At 39.9% G+C, this 14,522-nt stretch overlaps 1 protein-coding gene across 1 annotated transcript in view; it reads left to right on the top strand.

Annotated features, from left to right (window-relative positions):
* FKBP5 (FK506 binding protein 5) overlaps positions 1-14,522 on the top strand; it is a 59,298-nt gene that overhangs the window by 34,080 nt on the left and 10,696 nt on the right. The window lies entirely within an intron of this gene.

Below are 14,522 nucleotides of genomic sequence, written 5' to 3' on the forward strand. Positions count from 1 at the left end.
TTTTTTGAGTTGGAGTCTCACTCTTGTCACCCAGACTGGAGTGCAGTGGCTGCTTCCAGCCACTGCAGCCTCGACCTGCGGGGCTCTGGAGATCCTTCCGCCTCAGCCTTCCAAGTAGCCGGAATTATAGGCGTGCGCTACCACATCTGGCTCATTTTGATTTATTGTAGAGATGAGGTCTCACCAAGTTGCCCAGGCGGATCTCGAATCCATGGGCTCAGGCAATCCACTCACCTCAGCCTCCCAAAGGCACAGGATTACAAGCTGAGCCACCGAGACCGGCTCTCCTGTATATTTATTCAGTTGTTTATATACATCTGTATGGACCTGTAGATGTTTATTTTAGTCTATAAGTTATTATTCCTTACTATTGTTTATTTTGTTGTTCAAATTGTCCCAGATTTGACTTTTGCAAACTCTTTTTAGTTTGCTATTAAGTCCTTTCAACATACCCCCACTGTCGAGCCCTTCCTTACTTTCTGTTACTACAACGTGTGCACTAGGCATATCTTAAAACGTCTCTGTCCCAGGTGTGGAACCAACCATTTCTCCAAGGAACCCTGATTTTGTCTATTGGAAAATGGTATTTAGAAACCAAGATCTGGGTAGTAGGTCTGCTCCAGCTATGGAATGTCATTGTTTCTAGACCTTCTAGCAGACAGAGCTAGGAAATATATGTATCTCAACATACGTGCTCCTGACTTGTACCCCACATCTTTAAAATTAAAAAAAAAGAAAAGAAAAAACATACATGCACACACATCTATATGCATTTCTGTGTCAGTCTGTATCTATACTTAAAAACCATGAATACTTACTGGCAGTCCCATTCCAGTCCCACACCACAGGTTTGTTCTTCCTTTGCTCATTGGAAATTCCTTTCTCCAACAGTGAGAAACCTGGCTCTTGTTAGCCACAATATGTTTACCAATTTACTCAATCCTAGTATATGCATAAAGTGGTTTAGGATTGCTAACCCAAGCTCCTGTGGAAAACAGACTTCCTAAGTGGGAGATGTTTGTGTGTAGTTCCTTTTATCATCAGCCTTGAGGCATACATTCAAAATCGTTTTCCAACTCAGGTAACTTCTTCCACACCCCTGTCAGTGTGATTGTATTCAATTATAATACAGTTGGTTCACTTGTTACTGTTTGTATTCCATTTTGCATCCTCCTTATACACTGCTTGATTTTAATTATTTGTTTTCTTGAGTATGTGGAACATTACCATGATTCTGAACTATACAAACAAGAGATACTCAGCCATGTTATTTCCCCCTCAACCCTGCTAGCCTACTAACCTGCTCCCATTTTCCCATTTTCACGCTGGTCCAGTCTCATTAGTTCCTGGTTTTTTTCTTCCTATATTTTATGATGTTCTCTTCTGCAGAAATGACTAGATACACGTTTTTAAAGTTTTTTTTATATTCCCTTCTCTTTTTCATAAAGGCTAGCATCCTATGGATGGAGTTTTTAAAATGTATTTGATAATCCTTTATGTAATTTTAGTTTTTCTATTTCTATTAAGAAAGGGCAATAACTAATCTTTTGTCTCTTGTTAGAATGTACTTGCCTAAGAAATTTTAGAGTAAATGACTTATTTTTACTTTTTTTTCCCCAAAAGCCCTTTTTGGTTTTCTGAAATGAATCAATTTTATAGATACCGAATTATATTTTCATTTATCAAGGTTAGCATGCCCTGCTTTTCCCTCAGTTAAATGAGTTAGCAATTTGGGGCAGGAGAACAGAGATTGCCTCAAAGGCAGTGCCTGTCCAAAACCAGGATCACCTTGTTCTTTTTGAAATCTTCTTAGACTTTATGGGTTTGTCTTTTCTTTGTAGCATCACCAATATGCTTAGCCTCAAAACCAAGTGTAATAACTGCAACTAAAGCCAGCTGTAGAGTGACAGAAAACAATCGACACTGATCGCCCATTACAGTATGTCCTTATAGATACTTCAGAGTTACTGACTTTCTGTCATCTCTTTGTAAAGATACAATGAAGTAGTGTGGAGGAGGGGACATACAGACTTTGAAAGTGATGAGCCTGAGTGTTTTGTTTTTGAGTTGGGGTCTCACTCTTACCTAGGCTGGAAGTGCAGTGGCACCATCATGGCTCACTGCCACCTTGACCTGCTAGGCTCAGGTGTTCCTCCTGACTCAGCCTCTCAAGTAGCTGGGACTACAGACATGTGCCACCATAACAACTAATTTTTTTTTTTTTGGTAGAGATGAGGTCTTGAACTTCTGGCCTTACCTCAGCTTCCCAAAGTGCTGGGATTATAGGCATGAGCCATGGTGCCTGGCCCTGCGTTTTGAATCTTTGAATTGCTATCTGACATTTATGTAACTTTAGACTAGCTATTGAACTACCTTGAGTATCCAGTTTTCTGTAAAATGGGAATAATAATATTTTATCTTCACAGGTTGTTGTGACACTTATAAAGAAGGATACCTAGCACATGGTAGACACTTAATTTTTTTTCTTCTCTATATTATGTTTATATACTTTGTTTTGCTTTATTTTAATTAATTAATTAATTAATTATTTTTTTGGGTTGGAGTCTCACTCTGTCACCCAGACTGGAGTGCAGTGACCACTCCTGGCCACTGCAGCCTTGACGGGCTCCGGCGATCTTTCCGCCTCAGCCTTTCAAGTAACTGGAACTACAGGCGCGTGCTACCATGCCTGGCTAATTTTTGATTTATTATAGAGATGAGGTCTCGCCAAGTTGCCCAGGTGGGTCTCAAACCCGTGGGCTCAGGCAATCCACTCACCTCAGCCTCCCAAAGCGAGGGATTACAGGCTGAGCCACTGAGCCTGGCTCTTTTTAATTTATTTAAGGAAAGAAATTCTTAGCCAGGCTTGGTGTAGGATTACCTGAGCCTAGCAGTTTGAAGCTGCGGTGGCCAGGAGTGGCCACTGCACTCCAGTCTGGGTGACAGAGTGAGACTTCAACTCAAAAAAAAAAAAAGAAAGAAATTCTTGACTTCTTTCTTTCTCTTATCTTTTTCTTTTTTTTTTTTCGAGTTGGAGTCTCTAACTCTGTCGCCCAGGCTGGAGTGCAGTGGCAGACTCAATACCACTACAGCCTCGACCTGCTGGGCTCAGGTAATCCTTCTACCTCAGCCTTCCAAGTAGCTGGAACTGTAGGCACACGCCACCATGCCTGGCTAATTTTTAAATTTTTATTGTAGAGATGAGGTCTTGCCAAGTTGCCCAGTCTGGTCTTGAACCCATGGGCTTAGACCATCCTCTCACCTTGGCCTCCCAAAGCACTGGGATTATAGGCATGAGCCACCACGCCCAGTCTTCTTTCGCTTCTAATCCATCAGCAAATCCTCTTGGCTCTACCATGGCTGACCTAATTTTTCTCAAATAACATTCTTCAAATTACATATCTTCTTTTTTTTTTTTTTTGAGTTGGAGTCTCACTTTGTCACCCAGACTGGAATGCAATGGCCGCTCCCGGCTGCCGCAGCCTCAACCTGCTGGGCTCCGGTGATCCTTCCGCCTCCACCTTCCAAATAACTGGAACTACAGGCATGCACTACCACGCCCAGCTAATTTTTTATTTATTGTAGAGATGAGGTCTCGCCAAGTTGCCTAGGCGGGTCTCGAACCCACAGGCTCAGGCAATCCACTCACCTCAACCTCCCAAAGGCACGGGATTACAGGCTGAGCCACTGAGCCTGGCTACATATCTTCTTAATAGTGATCTTATAAATATACATTTATATTTATAAATAATATTTTTCTAGGTTTTTAAAAAAGAATAATGTTGTAGACTGAATAATAAAGGCTTTTACTGAATTGTGATCTTTTACTTTCTTTTCATAATTGGTATTTCTCTATATGGAAGAGAAAACTTATGTTTGACAGGATTTATTCTTTCTCAAGGAACTTTTGTTGTTTACTCTTTATATGAGGACCCTAATGCTTGCAAATCAATTTTTAGATTCTATTCCAGTGTGTATTTCTCATGTCAATTAAGATGACCATCTTGTAATTTTTATTCAGTGTTTTCCTTTTTCCATTAAAAAAAAAGTCACTGTGTTCTAAGGTACTCTAATTGACATGATTATGATGACTGATACTTTAGTCATCATACTTCAAGTTGAATTGCCAGTTGCAGCTACATTGCTACTTTTAAGCTTTGCCTTCTTGGAAAATCCAATCCGACATAAGGCTCTAAATAGCTACCATTTCCTCTTACCCTAACTCCCAGTCGCTCATGTCTCTGATTTGTCAACTTTAGTAGTTGGAAGAGGCCCATCAAAATGTTGGCTGTATGTTGTTCTCTTGTCTCCCGTGCTTTCAGCCACATTTGAGTGCAAATAATGCAGACAGCCAGCAGTATTTTTAAAGGTAGAAATTTCAAGCAGAGTGATCTGCAGGTTCGAGTTGTTGGAATCTTTTCCCTCTCCAAAAATGATAGATGGGGGAGGGGAGAGATTTTCAAAAAAAGAAGAAATCAATAATAGTGCTGGGAAATGGACAGATATAAGGAGTGGATCAGAAATTGTGAAGAATTTCTGGAATACGTAAAGTAGATGAAATTGGACTGATGGAAACTAGACTCAGTAAACCCACCCCAGAGTAGGTGTAAAGAAGACCTCTGCAAGGTACATACTGTTCTTCTCAACAAGTCTAGGCAGAACTCCAAGCTCACAGTCAGCTGGTGCAAGGGAGCCAAAGCAGGCTATGCAGCAATTGTCAGGGTTGTTATAAAACAATATGGAACAGCTGGGCCAGTAAACCTCCTAATGCAATTGTTTTCATCTTTGGCTGAATTTAGAATTACTTGGGGAGCTTTTAAAAATCCTGATGCTCAGACCAGTTAAATGAGTAAGACTCTCAGACCTCAAAATATGGAACTCTGGGCACACATTTTTTTTTTTAACCCCAGGTGATTCTCGTTTGCAATGAAAAACTGTAAACTCCTACTCTTGAGTCTGCCAGTGACTTTTGCTCCCAAGCTAAAACCAGTAAGACCAGGTTATAAAGTAAAATAGGAATCTGCCTCAGAAAACTCCAAGTGTTAGGACTTGGACTAGAAAATAAGAATGTGATGCATCTTTGAGCTTTTGAAACAGATTTGAAAGGGAAAAAGTGGAAAGACAGCTGTTCACAGTAAATAATCCTGAAATATTCTGCTCCTGAAGTCAAACTCTTCCATACATACACAGGATTGTCCCAGCCTTCATGTGTGCATCATGCTCAGCTCATACTCAGTGCTTGATAAATATCTGTGGAATCTTCACCCATAGATCCTCACAGTCAGCCCACCTTTTTGGGAAAAGGCTAACCATGAAAGCCCATCCAACCACTTAGAAAAATGGTGCTAGGGAACTATAATCATTTGCTCATTCTGAATCCTTCTTTTATAATATAGCCAGATAACAAAGAATCATCAGCAAATACCATGAAAGAAGCACTAAAGTGGACTAGCCGACGAAATAGGAGAGAACTTTAAAAAAAAAATACTAATACTAGGCTGGGCTCAATACTAGTGGCCCAACCTGTTATCCCGGCACTTTGGGAGGCTGAGGTAAGTGGACTGCCTGAGCCCGCGGGTTCAAGACTACTTGGCAAGACCTCATCTCTACAATAAATCAAAAAATTAGCCGGGCGTGGTAACCCGTGCCTGTAGTTCCAGCTACTTGGAAGGCTGAAGTGGAAGGATCACTAGAGCCCAGCGAGTCGAGGCTGCGGTGGCCAGGAGCGTGCCACTACACTCCAGTCTGGGCAACAGAGTGAGATTCCAACTCAAAAAAAAAAAAAAGAGAAAATTCTGAACTCTTCCATGGAAGAACAGGCTATGTACAAAGGACTAAGAATCTTTTTTTTTTTTTTTTGAGTTGTGGTCTCACTCTGTCACCCAGGTTGGAGTGCAGTGGCACAATCATGACTACTGCAGCTTTGAACTCTTGGGCTCAGGCGATCCTTCCACCTCAGCTTCCCAGGTAGCTGGGACTACAGGCATGCGCCACCACACCTGACTTATTTTGTTGATTTTTTTGTAGTGATGAGATCTTCCTATGTTGCCCAGGCTGGTCTCAAACTCCTGGGCTCAAGCAGTCTTTCTACCTCAACCTCCCAAAGTGCTGGAATTACAGGCGTGAGCTACCACACCCAGCCAAGGATCTTATTCTTTGCACTAAATACTGAAGACAGTGCTTTTGAGCATTATCTATAGCTACGAGTATTTTGAACCTAGAATTCTATACTCTGCCAAACTATCATTTAAGTATGAAAACAAAATTAACTTTTTAGTGTATGCCGACTCATATCCTTTTGGGAAAAAATACTGTGGAATATTACTAAAACATTAAAAAAATAAAGCCAAGAAGCAACTACCCAAGGCATATGAAATAGTAGTGAACAAAAAAGTAATTCCCATATTGGATACATTTATCCTGAGAGATCCCTGAAGTGGTAGAGCAGTAACATTAAAAGTAATGTTAGCCGGGCTCGGTGGCTCAGCCTGTAATCCCGCGCCTTTGGGAGGCTGAGGTGAGTGGATTGCCTGAGCCTGCGGGTTCAAGACCCGCCTGGGCAACTTGGTGAGACCTCATCTCTACAATAAATCAAAAATTAGCTGGGCATGGTAGTGCGTGCCTGTAGTTCCAGCTACTTGGAAGGTGGAGGCAGAAGGATCACCGGAGCCCAGCAGGTCGAGGCTGCAGGGTGGCTGGGAGCAGCCACTGCACTCCAGTCTGGGCAACAGAGTGAGACTCCAACTCAAAAAAAAAAAAAAAAGAAAAAAAAGTAATGTTAATAATATAACAGTCTGGCCAGGATATTGTGGCTCACACTTGTAATCCCAGCACTTAGGGAGGTCAGGGCAAGAGGATTGCCTGAGTCTAGGAACTCGAGACCAGCCTGGACAACATGGAGAGACCTCGTCTCTACAATAAATAAAAAAGTTAGCCAGGTGTGGTGGCGCATGCCTGTAGTCCCAGCTGCTTGGAAGTCTGAGGTGGAAGGATCAGCAAGTTGAGGCTGCAGTAGTTGTGATTGTGCCACTGCACTCCAACCTGTGTGACAGAGTGAGACTCAGAGTCAAAAAATACACACACATACACACAGAGGGTGCCAAAAAAGTGTATACACATTTTAAGAAAGGAAAAAACTATTAAAGTTGTAATACTCTATAAGATGAATGCAAGTCATGTTTGACTTCTGCAATTATAGGAGATGCTTCAAGTGTTTACGATCAGTATCCAGATACTTCTGTTTATAGGGAACATCTCTTAGCATCTCTTAAAATGTATATATATATTTTTGGCACCCCCAGTATAACCATGCGCGCATGCACACACACACACACACCAGTCTGGACTTAGATTCTGGGTCATTTTAGCAAAATGTAGTGAGGGTAGTAAGGAAACGAAGTGAAGAGGCAAAATTGTCTAAAATCATTTTCTTATTCCAGGGGAGATTATGCTTGCTGACTAATTCTTTTTTTTTTTTTTTTTGAGTTAGAGTCTCACTCTGTTGCCCAGACTGGAGTGCAGTGGCCGCTCCTGGCCACCACAACCTCGACCTGCTGGGCTCTGGTGAGCCTTTCGCTCAACCTTCCAAGTAGTTGGAACTACAGGCACGCGCTACCACGCCCGGCTAATTTTTTGATTTATTGTAGAGATGAGGTCTCGCCAAGTTTCCCAGGTGGGTCTCGAACCCATGGGCTCAGGCTATCCGCTCACCTCGCCTCCCAAAGCACAGGATTACAGGCTGAGCCACAGAGCCCAGCCACTAATTCTTAACATTGATAAAAACATATATACCTTTAAATGGTTTGTTCAAAGTTTAATGGAAAATACTATTAAGAATAACATGTAGAACTTCCAAACCACCCCATGTGGAGTGAGGAAATAGAGGACCAAGGAAAATTTCATTAATTCTGCAAAAATGATAAAGAGAAATAATAAGAAAGCATTATATAGAAAACCCAAAACAAGAACACAAGCGTGCATATCAGTGATTACAAAAAATATTGATGGGACAAAGTCACCTATTAAAAGCAAAAGGTCTCATAAGGTCAGAACAATAACAACATTTATCTAATATGTTCTTTATAAATGAAACCCAAGAACAAAAAGATGCCAAAAATTGAAAATAAAGGGAAAAGTCCATATATGCCCATGTTGAGATCTGATAGAGCTGTGAGGTTTTAAAAATTGTGTTTGTTTTTCACATGCTTTTGAAGTATTTGTGAATATCCTAGCAAATCAGTTCAAGAAGAAAGAGTCTTGAAACTACTTTATTATAAGTTTTCACAAAATAACGTAGTATGGCACTTGGTCTAAAATGGCCAGTGTTTATTCTTTACAATATTTTGGATTTACATAGTTCCTTTCTTCTAAAAAGGTATCTCCAAGACTTGGGGTAGAATAAAATCATAGTAGAAAATAATCTTTTTGTTATTTTTTTAAAATCCAGCATTTATTTTAGAATTGAGCATTTATTTTAGAATTGTATTTAAAAATTGAGCATTTATTGAGCATTTATTTTAGAATTGTATTTAAAAAAACAAAAAAACTCCTCAGGCACAGTGGCTTATGCCTGTAATATCAGCACTTTGGGAGACTGAAGCAGAAGGATTGCTTGAGCCCAGTAGTTCAAGACCAGCCTGGGCAACATAGGGAGACCTCATCTCTACAAAAAATTAGTCGGGCATGGTAGCACACACCTGTAGTCTCAGCTACTCTGGAGGATGGGCAGGAGGATCACCTGAGCCCAGGAGATTGAGGCTGTGGTGATTGTGCCACTGTACTTTATCCTGAGCAACAGAGTGAGATCCTGACTCAAAAAAAAAAAAAGACAAAAAAAGCTCCATATAAATAAAGAATTTGAATATCTTCTTGTAATGATTAAAATAAGAGTACTAATAGATTCAAAAATGAAAATTCCTATAAATTAGTGAAAATTACCACCCTGTTCATAATGCCCTCTTTTCAGATTAGTCATTAAATAAATGCTTATTTTCTGGTCTTGAAAACTGTGTGCTGGGCACTGTGAGGCACAAAAGAAGTAGAAGACTTTACCTTTGCATACTAGGAGTTTTACTGACATTTTGACAGCTTTCTGTGTGAAGCCATTAAATGTCTTCTTACAGAGGACTCTGAAACTTGTAGTCTGGTATAATTTGCCACTAATTGCAATAAAATAATCATGGCTAGCATTCATTGAGTTCATCTCTGGACATCCACACTTACCACAGTGTTTTCATGTGATATACACCTCGACTTATGAATGAATACATGCGTGGTAAATTCGGGCTAAGAGCTTGAATTCAGTACCTAATGTAATCCTCTCAACAATTGTGAGTTAGCTAGTATGATTCTTCCTATTCTGTAGATGAAGAAACTGAGCTTGAGATCCTTTTAATTACCTTGCCCAAAGCCACAACTGTTAAGTGGCAGAATGAAACTGGCATCCAAGACTAACTCAAGTGCTGTGTACTGGGGTGCAGGAAGAATGGTAAGGGTTTGTGTTGCTGGAAAATGTGTTGCTGGTGTATGCTTCTTGTTTAGACTAAGGAATAGAAACCATTGTGTAGCCAGGGTTCCATGCCTGCCCTCAGTTACCATCTGTCTCTCAGCTCTAAAAGCAATCTTGCAGTGATGTTTATGTATCCTAAATAGTACAAAATGGTACAGAGGAGGAAGGGAAACAGTTTGGGGAAAATTTGACCACTGTGCCTCATGGGAACTGTTTCTCTTATAATCAGTGGTCAGTATGCCTCGCCTGCTTTTAGAAATCCATTTCTGCTTGCCTTGTCAGAGGGTTCTGAAGATCCTACTCTCTCTTAGATGCCTTGCTCTATTAGGCAGGAGACACAAGCAAAGCAGCTCATTTGGCATGAATTAGGCAACAGAGAAAACCCTGCTCAGTGGGAGTAACCTGTCACAACCTGGTTTCCTTTCTCTGGCCAGATGGCCAGTCTCGTCTCGTTTAGTAGTAATGCCATTACAACATTCCCATTCAGATCCCCATGACCCAGTAATTGTTTTGAGAATGAGTGCAAAGCTATCAGACACCAACTACTATAATTAGAAAAGGGAAAAGCAGACACTTACCAGAGTCTTTAGGCTGGAGCGTTTACAGCACTTTTTTTTTTTTTAAGTTATGGAGACTCTTTCTCAGTTTTGCTTCCTAAAATACAAATTGTACAGTTTTGGGGTTCTTGCATTCCAGTTTTTGTTACTGCTTTGCACTCTCTTTCCTTTTTTCCCCCTATTTTAATCTGAGTACAAATTGCTGTCAGCACATTGAGTTCATGTGCCAGCCACATTCAGAACAGGGTGTTCTGTGCTCTTCAAAACAAAATTGCTCTAGGGCAGTAAGAGAACAATAAGTCAGAGCTCCAGTTTAAGTGATGTTTTGCAGCTCACTTGATGTGGTTACACTCGGATTGCGCAGCTAAACTTGGGTAATTTGGTTTGGTTTGACTTTGTAGGGGGTTGGAGGAACTCCCCCTCCTTTAAGTTGCATAGAGTTTAAGTCAAGAAAAAAATGTTGTTTCTTTTTACTTGTTTATTTCTTTCTCTACCAAAAAAGCTCTAAGTAGAAGCATCCTGTGTGTGCTTTTATTCTCTTTGGGCACGTCATAGATGATTTACTTCCCGTAAATCATGCTGGTTGGGATTAGCAACAGACCTCCTGAGCCCTAGAGGCTGAGCTCCCAGTGAGTCATGATGGTTATTATTAAATATTTATTAAGTGAGTATTTGCACTAAGAGATGCCAGGTCAAAAGCAACCACAGGTCTTCCACAGCCAGGGCTGCTATATCCTTTTTTGATTTGTTTTGTTTTGTTGATAGCAATTGTTAAGATGATATAAGAAAGGATAACTGGAACCATAGGAGGTATGCATGTCTGCATCTGTCATTATGAGGAGGGTCCCTGACCATGGATGGCTCCAAGTGGTGTATAAGTTTTTGTCACCAGTCTTGTAGATCTTGTCACACCAGTGTTCCAAATTTAGAAGCCAGTTGACCCAGCAGTAGCCTTTGCTACTCGTAGATGTAAAGAATCAATGAACTGTACCCACCCTGAGGCTATACTACCTTTTGCTCTGACATTCTAGATGTCATCAGTACAAGGTGATGGTTTATTATATACATATAAACTGGTGTGTGTGTGTGTGTGTGTATGCATATCAATTTAAGATTTTTATGATCATGCTTGTTCAGGTCCAATTTTGAAGAATTAGATTTACCAGAAAAAAAGATTAGTCCACATATAAAGCAGAAAGCATTCATAAGAGCACTCACAAATTTTTATCATCTTATTAGGTGGCCACAAACATTGGTTCTATCCTTTATTGTCTCTTCGAGAGACTAGCTGCAATGAATGTTTTGCTTTCTAAATCATGCCTTTGTTATACTTTTCTTTTCTTTTTGGCTGTCTTATTTCATTTATCTTTCCCAACATGTTTATTAGTAGCCAATCTTATTTTCCCTAATCATGGGTTATTACATCTAATAAGAACTTCTGAAATTATGTATATAATTTTAATATCAAGTACATACACCAAGCTAAAAACTAGCCTAGGAAACTGACACACAGGCAGGAATCCTTTGCAGAGTCTCTGGATTTCCTGTTTTGAAAACACATTCAAAGTTGATCAACCAAAAGCCACAACAAATGTACTGATAATTTCCTCCCCGACTAAGTGTACTCTCCTTTAGGGAGGAAGATGATACTTCCAACAATAAACCTCAGACAAAAAGATCTGTTAACTAAGTTGTGAGCTACTAGGATAATAAATCTCAAGACTTGAGACATTCCACAGTACACAGGCTTAACTTCGCTTGGTTCAGCAAATCTTTTTTCACGAAAAATATCATCCATTAGTCTAAATTTCTTAGGCAGATTTTAAAATGTTTAGAAATGTATGCTTTTAAGAACTCTTAACCTCTTTAGAAACATCAGTTTTTACTCCAGTTTTATATATATATTATATATATATGTATGTATATGATATTTTAAGCCTTAAACGCGCTGCAGAACCTGTACAGTCACGCACCGCATAACAACATTTTGATCAACTGCAGACCACATATACAGCAGTGGTCCCATAAGAACGTAATACCATATTTTTTACTGTACCTCTTATATATTTAGAGATGTTTAGAACACAAATATTTACCATTGTGTTACAACTACCTACAGTATTCAGCATAGTAGCATGCTGCACAGGTTTGCAGCCTAGAAGTTTACCACCCAGCCTAGGTGGATAGTAGGCTAGGCCATCTAGGTTTGTGTAAGTACCACTCTATGAGGTACAATGATGAACTACAATAATGAAATCACCTAATGACACATATCTTAGAACATATCCCCATACTTAAGTGATACATGACTGTATTTTAAAATCAAAAATTTGAATTTATTTTAAAAATATTTTCCAATTCGGAAGAACTTTCAATTTCCCACAATCTTTGTTTTATCTAGACCATTTCAAAATTGAATATAACAGAGGGAATGAGCTGGGCTTGGTGGTTCAGCCTGTAATCCCGCACTTTGGGAGACTGAGGTGAATGGATTGCCTGAGCCTGCAGGTTCGAGACCTGCCTGGGCAACTTGGCGAGACCTCATCTCTACGATAAATGAAAAAATTAGCTAGGCGTGGTAGTGCGTGCCTGTAGTTCCAGCTACTTGAAAGGCTGAGGCAGAAGGATCGCGGGAGTCCAGCAGGTCGAGGCTGTGGTGGCCGGGAGCATGCCACTGCACTCAAGTCTGGGTGACAGAGTGAGACTCCAACTCCAACAAACAAACAAAGCAGAGGGAATGATCTGCCTTTATGAGTATGGGAAACCTAAATGCTGTATGCCAGCCACACCCTGAGAGCCAAGTCTAACCTTATCCCTTTTTGGAGGAGCTAACTGGAGGGTCAGACCCTCTCTACCTTGGCCCGAGCTTCCTAGACTTCATTGTATGTCTGTAATGAAAATGAGTAAGGATAGTATTAAGCCTAGTGATTTAGGAAAGGGTAGAGAGCTTTAGAGCATAAATGTCCAAGTGACATTTTTGCTTCAAATGTCTGCACCACTGCTGTTCACTCTTCAGTTTTTCTATTTCTCAAAGCCTGGGCTAGAGGTAATCTGATTAAATAATTAACTACAGAAATTAGCTTTGAAGCTTGTTTCTGAACTATATTGAGAGTGATATTACCGAATCACAGAATTTTAGAGCCTCAGGGGACATTTGAGATCATGTAGTTCAAAAGTAGAGTGCTTTGGAATTGAAGTTTTATTTGGAAAATAATAATTGTCTTTTTAGGCATGGATTGAGTATAACCGAACAAGGATTTTTAGTCTCTCTAAAGCAATTTTTTGATCTAAAGTAGATTAGCTAATCTTAGAAAATAAGCATTTTAGAAAATCATAGATATGAATATAGGCCATTATAATTTTCTTATGAAAATAATTTTCTTATGAAAGAAAATTATTCTTATTATATTTTTTGGTGACTGTTACACTATTATATAAGCCATCCATTTTTATTATTGAGTCAAAGACCTAAGTTGAAAGGAATATATATATATGCTTTGAATCTTCAGGGAGATCTAAGTTAATGAAAAAGAAAAAAAATGTATGTGTGTGTGTGTTTTGAGACAGAATCTCACTCTGTCGCCCAGACTGGAGTTCAGTGACACAATCACAGCTCACTGCAGCCTCAAATTCCTGGGCTCAAGTAATCCTCTCACCTCAGCCTCCTGAGTAGTTGGGACTACAAGTGTGCATCCCCATGCCTAGCCTAAATATCTTAAATATTAAAATTCATTGTAGGCCGGGCTCAGTGACTCAGCCTCTAATGCCAGCACTTTGGGAGACCAAGGTGAGTGGATTGCCTGAGCCCACGGGTTCGAGACCAGCCCGGGCAGCTTGGCAAGACCTTGTCTCCACAATAAATAAAAAATTAGCTAGGCATGGTAGCGCCCACCTGTAGTTCCAGCTACTTGGAAGGCTGAGGCAGGAGGATCACCAGAGCCCAGCAGGTTGACGCTGGGGTGGCCGTGAGTGTGCCACTGTACTCCAGTCTGGGTGATGGAGTAAGACTCCAACTCAAAAAAAAAAAGTTGTAAGATTTCAAAGAATTATTTTTCCTAGGGAAAAAAAGTCTAACTGGTCAAGAAAAAAAATATATCTGTATGCCTTTTTCCTATTTTGTCTTAAAATCAGATAAAAACCACATATCTAATATTAAATTATCCTGGGAATAAGCTTGATGAATGTGGGTGAAATAGGGAATTAGACCTCAAGAAATTGACCTCCTCACTCAACATTTCAGGGCAGGTTATTTAGTGATTTTTTTATTAGAAAATATAGTTTATTTGGAAAGTAAATTAGAGAGAGAGAGAGGAGATTCACCTCCCCAAGATAGGGAAGGGAGCCAAAGTCAGGAAACATGGTGACATCAGAGTCTAGTAAGACAATGGCCCTATTTAGTAATTTGATTTGTGAAGTTATAGTAGACTATTGGTTCTTTCTTTTTTTTTTTTTTTTTT

This window comes from Carlito syrichta, unplaced genomic scaffold (assembly GCF_000164805.1).
Source record: "Carlito syrichta isolate Samal-C Ts95f unplaced genomic scaffold, Tarsius_syrichta-2.0.1 Scaffold315942, whole genome shotgun sequence".
Lineage (NCBI taxonomy): Eukaryota > Metazoa > Chordata > Mammalia > Primates > Tarsiidae > Carlito > Carlito syrichta.